Raw genomic sequence first — 13,984 nt, forward strand, 5'->3', positions numbered from 1 at the left:
GGCCGGGCCCCCGCGTCCTGCCGCCCGGCGGCTCCCCTGGTCCCCGCCGGGCTCCATTTCCTTCCCTCCCCCCCGCCCCTGTTTGCTGGGCGCCGTCCTCCTCTTACCGGTTACCAGGCTGCTCCGTCACTGCTTTCGTTCGCGCCTGGGATCTCGCCGCAGTTTTATTCTCTCCCCCACGTAACACACCGCGTCAAACTACACCTCCGCCGCGTCACTCACACACACAGGCGCTCCCAGCCCGGCGACAGGCAGGCAGCGGCCGACTGAGGAGCGCCAGCCAGGGAGCAAGCGCCGAGCGCGCCCGGCCCCGCACGGAAAACGCCGAGCGCTCACGGAAAGCGCCGAGCGCCCGCCAGGCGGCGGGAACGGCCGAGCGCGCCGCCGGCCCCCGCGGAAAGAGCCGAGCGGCCGCGGAAACGAACGAAGCGCCCCGGAGGGGGAGGCGGAAAGAGCCGAGCGGGCGGCGGGAAGGCGCGAGCGGCGCTTCCGCCCCGGGGCGGCCCGCGCGGGAAGCACCGAGCGGGGCTGCGGGGGGGGGAGGGGGGAGGGGGAGCGCGCGCTCACCCCCCCCGCCCGCCGTGCGCGCGGCCGAGGCGGCCGGAAACTCGCGAGCGCTCACGGAAGCGGCCGAGGGGTGGCGGAGGCCTCGGCCTGAGCGCGGCGCCGCCGAACGCGCTGGGCTGGGAAAGAGCCGTGCGATCATCCGCTCTCACCTGTGACTGAGCCATGCCGACGAGACCATGGCACTAAATGTTCAAGTTACCTAAACACCTCCGGGAGCGGTGACTCCACCGCCTCCCTGGGCAGCCCATTCCAATATCTGATCACCCTCTGTGAGGATCCCCCTGATGGCCAACCTAAACCTCCCCGGGCTCACCTTACGACCGTGTCCTCTTGTCCTGCTGCTGGTTGCTTGGCAAAGAAACCGATCCTCGTGTGGCTGCACCTCCGTTCAGGCTGTTCCTGAGAGGAACAAGGTCCTGCCGAGCCTCCTTTTCCCCAGGGTTCTTCTCCTCTAGACCTCCCTCCCTCAGCCACTCCTCACGGGACTTGTGCTCCAGCCTCTTCAGCTCCATTGCCCTTCTCGACACATTCCAGCATCTCAAAGCCTTTCCTGAACAGAAGGGCCCAGAACTGGACACAGCATTCAAGGAGTGGCCTTATTTGTGCCAAGTACAGGCCGACAATCAGTGTCCTGGTCCTGCTGGCCACAAAATTCCGATACAGGTCAGGATGCCATGGCCTCCAGGGCCACCTGGGGACACTGGCTCATGCTCAGCAGCTGTCGACCAGCGCCCCAGGTGCTTTTCTGCTGAGCTGCTTTCCAGCCGCTCTGCCACAGCGCACAGAGCTGCACGGGATTGTTGTGACACAAGTGCAGGACCTGGCACTTGGTCTTGTTGAACCTCATGCCACTTGTCTCACCAGTGGTACCACCAATGATTCACCATTGATCCACCCTGCCATAGCCTTCCAGCACTTCTGCAGATCAGCACTCTCACCCAGCTTGGTGTTGTCTGCTAGTTTGCTGAAGGTAGACTCAAGCCCTCACCCAGATCATCAGTAGGGATATTGAATCGAACTGGGCCCTATGCTATCCTGGGGGACACCCCTGGTGACTGGATCCCAGCTGGATGCAGCACCGTTCACCACCACTCTCTGGGCCCACCCATCCAGCCAGTTGTCAGCCCAGTGAGGAGTGCACCTGTCTCCATCATGGGCTGCCAGCTCTTCCAGGAGTATGCCATGGGAGATGGTATCAAAGGAGCAGGCATGTCCCCACAAACACATCGGTGCCGTGGGGGACCTGCTACCCCCAGCTCCGCAGGGCTGTGTCTCTCCATGGGCACACCCTCCCTGTGTGCCCCACTGCCATGGCCGCTGCCCAGACCCCCTTCCTCAGCCCCCAGTGTCACCCCAAGACCCAACCACCTCTTCCCTTTGCAGGCACCGTATGGCAGGTGAGGTGCCATAGCCAGGCCATGCTGTCCCTCCATACCCTTTGGCTTCCCGGTGCCCCTGCTGTGCCCTCCCCATGTGATCCTTCAGGTTATTCCTCTAGACTTTCCTTGGCTGCCTTGTTTTTACTCCAGCCCGCGACTCCCATCCTGCTGCCTGCCTTTTCTGGCCCTGTGGCCAGCCCTTGCAGCCCAGAACCAGGCACAGGGTGACTGCTGCTCCATCATGACACAATGTCCCCACGGAAAACCCCAGCCCTGGGTGCTGGAGGTGGCAGAGGTGTGGCCACCAGGCACCTAAGCTATCAAACCTCTATGTTTAGGGCAGCTGGGGGCAAGGTGGGGCTTTGCACTCATGGCCCCCGCTCCCTGCACTGCCAGCTCTCAGGAGGGACAGCAGCTGGCAGCGCGGGGCAGAGGAGCAGCTATGTGTTTGTGCCTTGCCAAAGAGGAGCAGCCTTGTGCTGTGGTCCTCAATCTCATCTGCAGTGCCAGTGTGATGTCTGTCACTGGGGGTTTCAAATGCTGGATAGGTGAAATGTTTCTGGGAAAGGTGTTCCAAAGATCTGTGCCACCAGGGAGCAGGGAAAGAGCCAGTGGTGCTCCAGCCAGGTGAGTCCATCCCCATCTTCTGTTCACAAATCCAGCTGAATGCACTCAATATACACCCTGAAGAATGGACTGCTCCAACTACAACCAGGTAAAAACTGTCTGTCCTCAGAAAAGCTGCTTTCCATTTCCCAAGGCCTCAAGATGGCACTACATAACAAGATTTGAAGCTCCAAAGCCGGTTCATTTTCGCAGCTGGCCCTGCACGGCACCGCTGCCAGGTGCACTGCATGACATGGCATTGGTGTGCCACTTAGTTCAGTTCATCTCGAGTCTTGTTTTCTCAAAAAGGTTGAATGATTTTACTTATGCTGAGTAAAAAACTCTTATTAGTTTCAATCAAAACTATTCAAAACTAAACTATGATTAGTTTCATCTAATTCCCCCCACAATTGCAAGAGATGGTGCAAGGACTGATAACAGCTGTACTTTGCCTCAGATTTTGTTGATTACAGTTATTCTAAAATAAACTGTTGATATTTAGAAAGAAAAAAAAAAGGTAGCTCAGGTTAAGCAGCTAAAACATTGTTTCATTTCCAACATGTACTATGGCTTGGGCCACAGGTCATTTTCTGCTCTGCTGCACTTTTTCCTCTGCCCTGCCTGCAGACAGGAGCTCTGAGGTTGCAGGGACAGTGTAGCCCTGGCTGCCACCAGTTTTTGCTCCAGCTGTGTGGGCCTCTGCTGTGCCTCTGGCTCATACCCATTCCCATCTGCAGTGACAGATACTGACATAACTTTTGGAAATTATTTTTCCTTTTTGGAGTCTTCTAGGATATGAAAATCTCCATGCACTAAGCAGGTCTTTTACAACTCCTTTTGGGAGCAGAATGTTTCTTCCATTTAAAGCTTTTGAGACAAGAAAGAAATCTAAACTTAATGTTCTTGATTTGGTCAATTCAGTGGCAGTGAATGGAAATGCTTCTCATTCCGAATCACCAGTAGAGGTGAAAAAGGCTTGTTTTACCATCACATCCTTCTCGTTTCACAGGATACTGAGGTAGAGGGTTCTTTTTGGTAGTGCTTTGACATTTGAACTCCAGCCCCATTGCTCAGTTTTAATATTTTAATGTGTGTTTAATAAACTATCTTCTCTGCATTTTGTTATCATGTACAGATGTAAATTAAACTAGGTAATTAAAAATATGTTTTAATTTGTCTAAAACATGAACATTTTTACATTTTGCTAGAACTTTTGCATTTCCAGAAGTGATTCCAAGATCAAAGTATAAGGATTCATCCTTTGTGCTCCTTTTAGTAGTAAAGTACTTTGTGTGAGAAAATATTTATTATGAGCAGAACAAATGTAGCCATCTGTGTCTATTGTTTGGCACATGGATTTTTTAAACTGTTTTCTCATCCTTCTCTTTGCCCTTTATGTTAATGTTTGTATTTTATCAGCTTTTTTTGCTCACATGACTGACAAAACTCATGCGTATTTACCACCCATACACGTTTCCCAGAAACTGAATTGCTTGCCCCTGTGCAGCAAGCCTAAAGAATCACAGCGATCAGAATTTAAGTGAATAAACTCTGGTCCTCGAAAGGCGAATAAAGTGTAATAACCAGATCTGAGGCTCCCATCAGGAGGCTGGGCAGCACTGGCAGCCTGAGCCATGAGAGCGCCGCTGGTGTTGCCCCAGACCAGGCAGGGCTGCCTTTGTGCCTCTGATCCTGCTGCCTCTTTGGGGCCGATGGCACCTGCTGGCTCTGCCAGTCCTGCTCTCGCTCACAGCCTCAGCATTTTTCTGAGAGTCTGTCAGCTCATGAGGAGTTTGCACAGGGCATCCTGAGCAGTGGCCACGTCTCTGCCAGCCAGCGTAGGCTCCCCATGTAACAGCTCAAGAAAGCAATTGATGTCAAACCAAAGCAGATGGCAGAAGGGTGTTAAGATTACACCCAGTGCACCGTCACAGAGGCTCAAAGCATGGATGGATGTGAGCTGGACTCATGCTTGCTTCATACTGGCTCAGTGGCAGGGCTGTGTGGAGATCTCATACAAGCTGCTGTGGAACCTTCTGGCAGCTGTTTTTCACATTCCTCCTTCCCTTCTGAGCAAAACTGGGGCGCTAAGCAAACTTGGAACTTTGGGAGAGGGAACAAAAGTCTGAGTTGCAAAACCCCCTTCTCTCACTGACATTGACACCTTCCTTTCACGGATGCCGCTTGGGGAATCTGTTGAAAACAGGATAGGAACGATGTGCCAATTACCTACAAAGTCCAACAGGGAGAGGCTCACTTGGAGAGTAAATTGGAATGCTCAGCAGTTTTCTTCTTCATCAGCAAAAGTTTGCTTGACATGAGTGCAACCCAGCAAGATTAATTACTTTTCTTACAATTAAGCCTCAGAGGCAAATTCATTAGTTTTCAGCTTCCAGGTTGGTTACCCTGGGCAGCAGACTCCTTGCACGCAGCATTGCAATTGATGGCCCAGGGTCCATAGAGGAGTGGCATGGAGATCAAGAAAGGTTTGTGCTTGGCTCTGCGGTGTGGCAGAGTCACAATGCACACGATGTCGTCTGGAGCAGTCAGTGCTGCTGCACTGGTAGCATGAAAGACAATAATTATTGTGGAAACACAGAAGAACATCCGTTTTTAGTCTACGTACAGCTGTAAAGACGGCAACACAGAAGTATTTTTTGCAGGCCACAGGGATCTTTGAAAGTGATTTGTAACAATCTTTCGGTATCAAACACTCACTGACAATTTCTAGAGGATCACTGTGCTCTGCCAGTGCAGAAACAGAGAGTGTTTTGTACAAATATGACATTAAGCACAAGTATTGCTGGGGAGGAAAGAAGGCAGAGAAGGTGAGGCGTGCTCTGGGGCTTTGCAGCTGCATACACTAATGGATATTCATCCAAGGAAAAGGAGATTATTTGCAAAAATGAATGTGGAGGGTGACAATATTACATTGGACAGTAAAGCATCCAGCACTTTTCACTGTACAGAGTATTGCATTGCAATTTCCAACCTATCCTGACCAACTGATTTTAAAGCAGATGTAAAAGAAGGTAGGGTTGCATCCACACCCCTGTGATGGACATGGCCATTCAGTAGCACAGACAAAGCTCTGAACTGGTGCTGACTTTCTGAGGACGATGAAGATAATAAAGAGGTGTTATTCTGAAATCCAATGACAAAGGCACTCCAGTCCTCCATTTGGCCTCTGCTTCTGAGATAGATGGAGGCTTAACTCCAAACTCTCATACAGAGCAGTCTTCTATCATTTCATAGCCTCTCAGGATCAGCTAGAACTGCTTACTCATCAGGATATGGACAAAACCCTACAGGTTTAGTATCTGCCATAGAGAACAAGATTCACTGGCCTCCCTGAGCACTTTATTACAGAACTAGGTCTAAATTCACAGTTAACTCAGAACAAAGTAACTGATAATAGAAGTGGTTTTTCAACATCATACCACTTAAAGTTAATGACCTGCAGCTCAGGTCTGCCCTTACTGCTCTCGGACATTCATCATTGCTAATGGTAATAAATCTTCCTGGCCAAATACAGGCTTTACAAGCAGGCAGATTGCATGCTCAATTAGCCCGAGGAAATTGGTCACTTTGCTTAACCTCTGCTGCTTGAAATATGGAGTCCCACTGCTGCACCATCCTGCTGGAGCAGCACCACGTCCCTTCCACTGATGGAGCAGACGGGGAGGGGAAATCCTCTGCCCTGAGTGGGGGATTCAGCTGTTCCCCACCACATGTCTCCTTGTGCAGAGCAGAGGACCTGCCCAGCCCACAGGCTGCTGCAGCAGGGTTTGCCTGCTCTGGCCAGTGCAGCCATTACTTAGGGAGCTCTGAGAGCTTTGGTTACATTCTGAGCTAAATAACAGCCCATTTCTGAATTATCAAATATCACCTCTCCCAGAAGCAGAGGCGATGTTTCAAGGGCAGGAGTGTGGGAACAGATAAGCACAAGCAGCTTTTTGACACTTTGACAGTGTGCTGTGTTTTCTAAGGGTAGCCAGAAAAATAAATCTGGCTTTTTGAGCACACTGCAGAAAGCCCAGCCCAACCCACTGTCTGAACTCTATGCAGACTAAGAAAAAGTCTGGGCTTTCCCTTCAATCCATGAAATATTTCCTCCTGAATATTTTCTTCCCATTACAGCTTCACTTTTCTCTATCTTCCTCATTAAGCTGAATTTCTTCTCACTTTGCTTGAGGTCTGTTTAATGATTTCTCATCTTGGTTACTTTGTTCTGAGAATTTAAACCAGATTCTTCACACAATGTCTTCCCATTGCAGAGACATCCTAGTTTATGTAACCCAGGCTTCCGAGGACCCCCACTCCCTATCCAAAGATAAATGATGACCTGTTGTTCTCACTAAACAGTGAGAACACTAAACTTGTGACCAGGCTGCCTTTGCCGGTATCTCTGTCCCCTCTGACTTAGTGGAGGTGTGACTCAGGCTCAGCACTGCAGGGCCAGCTCAGGTACAACCTGTTGGCCTCCCTCTTCTGCGCTGCTTTCCCTGCCTTGGGATCGACAGATGCTGGCCCTGCAGAAATGTGGTTGTTGTTGTTGTTGTTGTTATCCCATCTTATGGCGAGTCCCTCATGTGCCAGATGTCAGCAAAACTGCTTTGGGCTGAACCTCTAAAGGTCACATAAGCTTTAAAGAGCATCTTGTGTTTTCATGTGACAGACTGTCACACAGGAGGGAGAACTGCAGTGAATCGGTGACCAGGGAGGGGCTTAGACATGCTGTAAATACCTGGTCCCTCTCCAAACAATGGTGACTGTTTTCTTGTCTGTTAAGCCATTTTATCACATACTTCATGGCTTGTGGGCCTGGGTATGCTCAAAAAGTTTCTGTTGCTTCAAGAGCTAGAAAAAGCTATGGTTGGAATAATTAGCACTCAATAAGGTACCAGGCATGGCAAATACAATGTGAACGGGTTACTGACCTGGCACTGCAGTGTACCTGGGACCCTGCATGCCATGAAGCAAGTGCTGTCATGAGGTCACATTGGCTTTACACACGAGGGAGAAGGACTTGGGGCTTCAGTAACACACCAGCTGGAGAGCTTTTCCTTTCAAAAGAACAGGATTTCATCTGCTGCTGGTATGAGACACAATGGAAGTGAAAGCCAAAATGAGAAACCAAACCAAACACAGTAAATTCTGTCAGGGTAAAAAGAGAAGAGAAAGGGAAATTAGGGAATAATTCCTGGAAATGCCCTCAGCTTTGGCTCTAAGTGCCCACATTTTAACTTGGAGATGGATGTTGAAACTGGTGTATTCTATATCACTCTGATGTTAAATACCCCATTTCTATCTGCACAGCCTGCTAGTTTTGAGCCTGTTCCTACCATACAGAAAATATTACTTAGACTGACTGCACAACTTAAAAAAAAAAATCTTACCCCTCAAGAAGCTAGCAAACACTAATTTGGTGAATAATTGTGGTTCTGGAAGAAAGAGAAGAGCTGGTGTGTGGTGTTTGGTTTCAGTATCACTAGCTCACAGTCTTGGTTAAACAAAAGTCCATGTGGATTCAGCAGCTCCATTTCTTAGCAGGTCCACTTAGTATAAACTCAGGCTGCAGGATTTAGGGAAAGGAGGGAGAGGTTGTTTAAAAAAGAAAAATATAGTGAAAACATTTAAATGTAGTGCAGGTTGATCTGAAACAAAATGCAGGCAAAAAAGAGGGTGGGTGGAAGAAAATGATGATTACCATTAGCCCTATTTGGTTTCCATAACAGGCGTGTGCTATCTATTACTAATTTAGCTGACGAGAGAGCCACAATTTCTTTAAAACATGCCAGGACTCCAGTCTGTCTCTCAGCCTGTAATATCCAAACAACAAATTGGGTCCCAGCTGGGATGTGTTTATCAGTTTAAAAAGAACTGATTTTCTCTTCCACAGTCAGAAGGAAAGCGTTGTCTGACAACATGAACCAAGATCAATGCTCTCCCCAAACTCCCTGCAAATGGGCAGTTTTGGCTATCAGTCCAAATACTGATTGTGGCTCTGCAGTTTTGACTCTGCCCTGTTTCTGGCAGCCCATCACCACTGTCCATCCCATCCCCATCATCCACCCCACCAGCAGGGTCCATCATCACCTTTTATCCACCTCCCACATCTTCTGCAGAACTAATTAGGCTCCGACCTCTCTGCCCAGAGGCACTGACTTAAGTGAAAATGAGTCTAAGCTGCTTTGAATCAGAAACAGGCAAGCAGGAAGTCTTGGTCCAGATAACTGGGTTTAGCCTTTTTGTGTGTGTGTGTGTGCTTATTCTTGCCTATTGTCTTTCAGGTTGATTTTTATGGACTGCTAACTATTAAAGCACAGTGATTTGTACAATACTTCCATTAGCCTTGCTATTATGTGTAGGTAAGAATGAGATACTGTATCTAATCACAAGTATTTATTTATCCAATGATATAACATATTTACTTATGTGGCTATATAACATACAATTTAATTTGTTCTATGAAAATAGTGAGCCTTCCTTACTAGATTTGTGTCAAAGCATCTGAACATAAATTGGAATTTAAATAAAAAATCACATTACTTTAAAGTATTCTTATTTAACTATTGATAAAATAGCTCAGATGGGCACGGTGTAAATGACAGTAAAATTGGCATTTACAACAGCCCTATTAGACAAAAGGGAATTGGACTGAGAGAAGCAAATCGATTTTTTTTTTCTACTCTGTGCTTGAAGCAAAAACTGTGTAGAGAGGAATCTACTAATTTAGAAAATCTTAGTCAGTTAATGGGGGTACAAATGTTTGCTTTCTCCCTCTGGGGGTGATCTCCCTGGGGTGTAGGTGAGGGCTGTGGTGGGAAGGGGCCTCTAGCCCTCCGCAAGGACTCTGTCTGACCTGGTGTCCCCTCTTTGAGATGATGGCCCTCAGTCCCACTGAAGTGACCCTCGCATGTCGCTGCTGGGAACGCACTCAGCAGCGTTTTCAGCTCTGCTGGGGGCTCCTGGTGCTGCACCTGCCTTGAATGCTGCTCCCCGGCAGTGAGCCCCTGCTGGGAGCTGGGGAAACCGCCCTGGGATGTATCCATGAAAATGTGCCCCAGAAATCAGCACCCGAAAAGCAGCTCCTCACCTCAATTTATACACAAAGCATCTTTTTTTTTTTTTTTTTTTTTTTGGACAGCCCCTGCTTATATCATACAGCTGTAGAAATGCTTGTTTCCTTCCCGTTCTCCCCCAAACCCCGAGGGTACGAAGGTTTTGTGTTTCCATGCCCCAGCCACAACCAGTGGCTGGCTGTGGGGTGCTCCGTGGGTGTCCATGGGTTGTAGCTGCTGCCCAGCTGTGGGTGTGCAGCCATGGGATTCACAGCACCAGCCTGGCTGGGGAGCAGCGAGTGGGAGCTGGCTCTGCGTGCAGGAAAAGCAGAGGCTACTGACTCAGATCCCCTTGGCAGGATAACTATTGATTGCCCCCCTTTCCTCCTCCCTTAACTGGTAAGGTTTGATATAAATGAGTTGCCATGCAGAGCTATACAAAAGGATATTATACTATGGGGAAAAGGCAGAGCCAAGTATTTGGCTGAGTTTAGGCTGTTCTGTGCCTTTCCAAGCACAATAAAATTAACAGAATTATCTCTGTGTGTGCTAGTGCTTGTGGAAGGCTAATGGTGTCAAAATGGCAAAAGAAAATGAGAACAGGTTTGGGAAGGCAGCAGAGTGTTATCTCTAGATGAGAAGATTTGTGGTTTAATTTTAATAGCTTCACCTTGGAAAGATTCTGCTGTGAATGGAGAGTAAGTCATTCTGGGAGAGGAACTCTCCTGCCCATTTCTATCAGTAGGAAAAGAATAACAACAGTGGGAAGGATGCTGCTGTATCTGGAGGCAGCACATGGAAAGCTGATGTTCCTTAGCAGAGAATATTTCCTCACTTCTGTTTAGCTCTGGGGCATGGGTGATCTCTAGCCCTATGCCCATCACACCTGTCTCAATCTGCCAAATACATTTAGCTCTTTTGGGAGCATAAGTATACAAGCAAAACCAATTTAAAGATCCAGTTTGTTTTCATTCATGGATGCTTTTAGCAGAGAAGGAACAAATTGGACACTACCTATCCAGGTTTCTTGCCTCAATTTGGAGTTTCTGCTGAACCCCATCTGGATGAGTCTTGACTTCTGCAAAATGGAAGTAATGCAGTAGAAGCTTTGTAGTTTGCAAAGCTGTAGTTGGGTCTGACCTTGCTCCTGATGTCTCCCACCACTGATTCCCATGGTGGACATGAGATCTGCCCTGAGTTACAGCAGTTTTTGTGTTTCTAAGCTCTGAATTTCATCCTCCTCTCATTCTTTGGGCTTGCTGTCACTTTGACCATGGCTACATCAACTACATGTCCAAGAAGAAGGTGGGATAAACATCCCAAAGATGCTTTTGTCTGTGAGGCTTGGCCACCCTTATCATAACTGTGATTTGAGAGGAACAGGAGGGATCATGAACTGTAGAGTGAGAAAACAACACAACACTGTACCATTTCAGTGCCAAATTTCCATAAGTTGGCTGACACAAACATCTCAGCAAGGCAGAAGTGTGGGAGCCATGGGAACCTCAGAATGCAAGAGAAAGCATCAAACTGCAGCACTGACTCCTAGTGAACAGAAACGAGCTGTTTCTGTAAGCACAATGCCAAAGCTCTATTAGAGTGTGCCAACCACAGTCCATGAGGAACAACCTCAGGTTAAACATCTGCACAGGCCAGATAACCTGGGGTTGGCTTCATCTGCAAAGAGCAGCGGGCTGGGTGCCAGTCACTTAAACAAGTTAAAATTTGGGTGATAGTGTCTGCTCTGTTAGGCAAGCTCACATGAACTACCCCAGGTCAGACACCTTTGGGGAGGAAGTATGTTTTTTCCCAGCACTGATTTCTTTGTGCAGGATTCCTGCTTGTTAAGGACATCTCACTTAGCATGGACTGCTATGCAGCCATGAGCCCATCAGTGCTCCAGAGCAATATCTGCCATCCCTACATTTGGAATGATAGCAAGCTGCCAAGAATCCTGATAACAGTGTTCTTTGATCATTCCTTTTTCCATCATTCCTCTCATGTCCTCTCTGTGGGGAGGTATCTCAGGTGATGGAAGGTTTGTAGGAAGGGCTGGTTTTTCTGATCTGAACAAAGAATACTTGGGCAGATTTTAGTGAAGCCTTCCTCCATGCTGCTGTGCAGGGGTGGCTGCCAAGTAGTCTGTGGGATGCCAGCGGCTCCAGAACTCCTCCATCAGCTTTTGCCACAGCAGAGGGTCTAACAGAGGGTATCACCTTTTCCTGCAGATCTAGTCTTGCTTTTGAGTTGGAAGACTGGGTTTGGGTGGCAAAGTCTTGGTAGTGGGGGGCTACAAGGGTGACTTCTCTGAGAAGCTGCCAGAAGCTTCCCTCATGTCCAATGGAGACAATGCCACTCAGCTCCAAGACAGACGTGCCTCTGGCCAAAGCCGAGCCCATCAGCAAAGGCTGTTACTGCCTCTGGGATTACATATTTAATAGCTACAGAGACACGGGTGGGAAAAAAAATTGCTATGAAAAAAGGTTTGGTTAATAATGAGATTTTCCTGTGACTCTCTGCAAGTAAAATCAAACTCTTGGAGTACTGTTTAAGATGGGCTTAATGCAAATAATATTGGAGTGCCATGTCCAGAAGTATGTAGGGTGACATAAGTATCTGGGGTTTGGAACACTACTATGAGAAGCTATATCTGTACCTTGAGTTACTCTGATAATTCTCTTTTTTGCCAGAGTTTGCCACCCTGCTGGGACACCAGCATGATTTCTGTCCCCAGCCTGAGACAGCTTCTGGGAGATCAAGATTGTTATTTTTTTCCCTCCTTTTAAATCTTCCTGAACAAGAACTTATGTGCAGCCTAAGCAAAAAGTCCTGAGGCTGCAAATAGCAGAGAAAGGAGCTATAATGACCATATATGTTTAATGGCAGGTTGTAAATGACTGGTGATGTTTCAGCTGGAGGTCTTCAGCAGTGGAAGTCTTGATCTCAGAGTGGTAGCTGCCACCCATTAGCTGCAATGAAACAAATGGAAAGACTTCTGTGTCTTTGCTTGATGCCTTTTTTATGTCCCAGGTTTGGAGATTTCCCTTGTTCCCGAGAAGCAGACTGTGCTGACAAAAAGGAGAATGGCTGGCAGCCGGCTTCAGTGTGGCAGTCATGCTGCTAGTGCAGCCTGCACGTTCCCAGAGGCTCCCTGGGGCCTGGATTCTGCTGCCCAGCCCCCATTGCAGTTGGGAAAGACAGAACCAAGTTCCTTCACCCCTTGGTCCTTCCTAATTCCTTGTGTGGACAGTTCTGTCCCAAGGGGGTAACACTGGCCAGCTGCTTCAGCCGAACGTGGGTGCTGGTGGTAGCATCTGCTGTAACCTTGGTCAGACCAGGTCATATCTGCTCTCTTTATCTGCCTTCCTATCTTTGACCTTCTCCACCTGGATTTGTGTTCATAAAGAAAACAGTAATTTCTCACTTTGTGGGTTTTTTTCCATGCAGTCTGGGGAGTCACACAATTTCTAACCAAGTCAGGAAAAAGATGTAGTTCAGATCAGTCTAGATTGTTTAGCTGGTACAGACTCTCATGGAGTTATTTCACCCTTTCTAAAATATTCCATTTCTATCCAATGCAACAGCAAAAAATTCTGTTTTGAAGAAAAGGCAAAATATTTTGATGCCTTGCTCTGTCACTCTGAATGCTTTATGAAAGACATATTTGGGATTTCAGATGATTTATGTAATGGAATGTTGATTTTGGGGTGGTGTCCATCCAGTGCAGCTCTCTGGCTTGGCAGCCAGCACCCACTCCTGACAGCACCAGGTTTTCTTCCCCTGAGCAGCCAGGACAGGGGTTTGCCTGTGGGAGCTTTGGGGGCTGTGGGCTACCCAGCCCTGCTGCAATGCATTATCAGGGCAGAGCTGAAGATGGCAGCAGGAATTTGGTTTCTCTTCCTGTACTTTGTCTCCTTGGGAAGCACAGCGCAGAGCTGTTGCAAATGGGGCTGTGATATGGGTTTAATGATATTGTTCCTGGGGTCACTGCAGAGAAAGAAACTTTTCTTCCCTTGCATTTAGCCCTATTTCATGCACAAAGGACACTGAAAAAAACCCCAGAAATCTCCATGTGGGTCTTCAGCTCAGGTGACTGCCTTCTGTAGGGATCCTGCTTTTGATGTGGGGACACAGGCTGTACCCCAGACCCATGAGCTGCCTGCATGCCTGTGCTCCCAGCCAGACTGACTATCCATGCTGTCTCTGATGGACTTCAGGAACAGGCACCACGTGGGATTGCAGCGCACAGCTAGAAAAAGAAGAGAAGAAATTCAAGGCAAATCTGCATGTGCCTGCTGGATGCCTTGTGTACCCACAGGGCTGCTGGCCAAGGGGCTGGCAGCAGGTGGCTGGGGAGGGGACACTGCC

The 13,984-nt window shown here is 48.4% G+C and overlaps 1 protein-coding gene across 3 annotated transcripts in view; it reads right to left on the reverse strand.

The window, feature by feature from the left end:
- Positions 1-986, reverse strand: part of CREB1 (cAMP responsive element binding protein 1) — a 39,775-nt gene extending 38,789 nt beyond the window's left edge. Inside the window, exon 1 of one of the 3 annotated variants that reach the window (XM_064434105.1) lies at positions 881-986. The gene's annotated coding sequence lies outside the window, so the exon portion shown is untranslated. Of the gene's footprint in view, positions 1-107; positions 465-880 lie in introns of those variants that run through there. The other 2 variants (XM_064434106.1, XM_064434104.1) reach the window with 2 other exon arrangements.
- Positions 987-13,984: the final 12,998 nt, after the last annotated feature.

Source organism: Passer domesticus, chromosome 10 (assembly GCF_036417665.1).
Source record: "Passer domesticus isolate bPasDom1 chromosome 10, bPasDom1.hap1, whole genome shotgun sequence".
Taxonomy (NCBI): domain Eukaryota; kingdom Metazoa; phylum Chordata; class Aves; order Passeriformes; family Passeridae; genus Passer; species Passer domesticus.